The following is a 3,327-nucleotide window of genomic DNA, read 5'->3' as shown; positions in this document are numbered from 1 at the left end:
CACCAGGAAGATGTAGGCTAACCCACCTATAGCAGACCTTACCACCAGGAAGATGTAGGCTCCACCTATAGCAGACTTACCACCAGGAAGATGTAGGCTAACCCACCTATAGCAGACCTTACCACCAGGAAGATGTATGCTCCACCTATAGCAGACCTTACCACCAGGAAGATGTAGGCTCCACCTATAGCAGACCTTACCACCAGGAAGATGTAGGCTCCACCTATAGCAGACCTTACCACCAGGAAGATGTAGGCTAACCCACCTATAGCAGACCTTACCACCAGGAAGATGTAGGCTCCACCTATAGCAGACCTTACCACCAGGAAGATGTAGACTAACCCACCTATAGCAGACCTTACCACCAGGAAGATGTAGGCTCCACCTATAGCAGACCTTACCACCAGGAAGATGTAGGCTCCACCTATAGCAGACCTTACCACCAGGAAGATGTAGACTAACACACCTATAGCAGACCTTACCACCAGGAAGGCTTACGTTAACCCACCTATAGCAGACCTTACCACCAGGAAGATGTAGGCTCCACCTATAGCAGACCTTACCACCAGGAAGATGTAGGTTCCACCTATAGCAGACCTTACCACCAGGAAGATGTAGGCTCCACCTATAGCAGACCTTACCACCAGGAAGATGTAGGTTAACCCACCTATAGCAGACCTTACCACCAGGAAGATGTAGGCTCCACCTATAGCAGACCTTACCACCAGGAAGATGTAGGCTCCACCTATAGCAGACCTTACCACCAGGAAGGCTTACGTTAACCCACCTATAGCAGACCTTATCACCAGGAAGATGTAGGCTCCACCTATAGCAGACCTTACCACCAGGAAGATGTAGGCTCCACCTATAGCAGACCTTACCACCAGGAAGATGTAGGCTAACGCACCTATAGCAGACCTACCACCAGGAAGATGTAGCTCCACCTATAGCAGACCTTACCACCAGGAAGATGTAGGCTAACGCACCTATAGCAGACCTTACCACCAGGAAGATGTAGGCTAACGCACCTATAGCAGACCTTACCACCAGGAAGAGTAGGCTCCACCTATAGCAGACCTTACCACCAGGAAATGTAGGCTCCACCTATAGCAGACCTTACCACAGGAAGATGTAGGCTAACCCACCTATAGCAGACCTTACCACCAGGAAGATGTAGGCTACCTATAGCAGCCTTACCACCAGGAAGATGATAGGCTAACCCACCTATAGCAGACCTACCACCAGAAGATAGTAGGCTCCACCTATAGCAGACCTTACCACCAGAGAGATGTAGGCTCCACCTATAGAGACCTTACCACCAGGAAGGCTACGTTAAACCCAACTATAGCAGACCTTACCACCAGGAAGATGTAGGCTAACCACCTATAGCAGACCTTACCACCAGGAAGATGTAGGCTCCACCTATAGCAAACTTACACCAGGAAGATGTAGGCCCACCTATAGCAGACCTTACCACCAGGAAGATGTAGGTTAACCACCTATAGCAGACCTTACCACCAGGAAGATGTTTAGGCTCCAACTATAGCAGACCCTTACCACAGGAAGATGTAGGCTCCACCTATAGCAGACCTTACCACCAGGAAGATGTAGGCTCCACCTATAGCAGACCTTACCACCAGGAAGATGTAGGTTCCACCTATAGCAGACCTTACCACCAGGAAGATGTAGACTAACACACCTATAGCAGACCTTACCACCAGGAAGGCTTACGTTAACCCACCTATAGCAGACCTTATCACCAGGAAGATGTAGGCTCCACCTATAGACGACCTTACCCAGGAAGATGTAGGCTCCACATAAGCAGACCTTACCACCAGGAAGATGTAGGCTAACCCACTATAGCAGACCTTACACCAGGAAGATGTAGGCTAACCCACCTATAGCAGACCTTACACCAGGAGATGTAGCTCCACCTATAGCAGACCTTACACCAGGAAGATGTAGGCTCCACCTATAGCAGACCTTACCAACCAGGAAGATGTAGGCTCCACTATAGCAGACCTTACCACCAGGAAGATGTAGGCTCCACCTATAGCAGACCTTACCACCAGGAAGATGTAGGCTAACGCACCTATAGCAGACCTTACCACCAGGAAGATGTAGGCTCCACCTATAGCAGACCTTACCACCAGGAAGGTGAAAGCTAACCCACCTATAGCAGACCTTACCACCAGGAAGATGTAGGCTCCACCTATAGCAGACCTTACCACCAGGAAGATGCAGGCTAACCCACCTATAGCAGACCTTACCACCAGGAAGATGTAGGCTCCACCTATAGCAGACCTTACCACCAGGAAGATGTAGGCTCCACCTATAGCAGACCTTACCACCAGGAAGATGTAGGCTCCACCTATAGCAGACCTTACCACCAGGAAGATTTAGACTAACACACCAAGGAGCCATGCCAACCATCAAAGGAGGAATTCTCTATATCCTTCAGATGGATTCAGCCTTCAGAGCCACGCCTGTAACCTTGTTGCTCGTTAGGACTCCATACAGCTCCCATTGCAGAGAGGACAAGCCGTTATGACTAGTCTCTCAGGAGCCACGGCCAAGCCTCAAGTAACTCCAAAGGGATCGTGTGATTGATGTAAAAAGAGGCCGATTGGAGCGTGTCCTTGATTCAACACTGTCTGCCTGCTGTGACCTGGTTTCCATTGACAGGCCTAAAATTAACCAGCACATTCACTTATCCTGGAAGAGGAGAGAGAAAGAGAGACAGAGAGAGACAGAGAGAGACAGATAGAGAGGCAGAGAAAAAGGCAGAGGCAGAGGCTATACCGGAGACATGTGGGCCAGATTCTGCTTTTGGCACGCCTCTCTGTCCATTTATATTTGTCTCTTCTCTCCCTTCTCCCTCTCCCTCTCCCCCCCCTCTCCTCTCCTCCCCTCTCCTCTCCCTCTCCGTTTCTCTCTCCTCTCTCTCTCCCTCTCTCTCCTCTCTCATCTGCTCTCTCTCTCTCTCTCTCCTCTTCTCTCTCTCCTCTTCTCTCTCTCTCTCTCTCTCTCTCTCTCTCTCTCTCTCTCTCTCTCCTTCACCTCCTCTCTCTTTCTCTGTCACTCTCTCCCTCTCTACCTCTCTCTCTCCTTCTCTGCCTTTCTCTCTCCTCACTCTCTCTCTCTCTCCTTCTCTCTCTCTCCCTCTCTACCTCTCTCTCTCCTTCTCTACCTCTCTCTCTCTCCTCACTCTCTCTCTCTCCTTCTCTCTCTCCTCACTCTCTCTCTCTCCTTCTCTCTCTACCTCTCTCTCCTTCACCCCCTCTCTCTCTCTCTTTGATGAATAGTTCTAAACATAGATTCATTACT

The sequence above is a fragment of the Salvelinus namaycush genome, chromosome 4 (assembly GCF_016432855.1).
Source record: "Salvelinus namaycush isolate Seneca chromosome 4, SaNama_1.0, whole genome shotgun sequence".
Classification (NCBI taxonomy): Eukaryota; Metazoa; Chordata; class Actinopteri; order Salmoniformes; family Salmonidae; genus Salvelinus; species Salvelinus namaycush.
The sequence above is the reverse complement of the archived record's forward strand: the minus strand, read 5'-3'. Positions refer to the sequence as shown.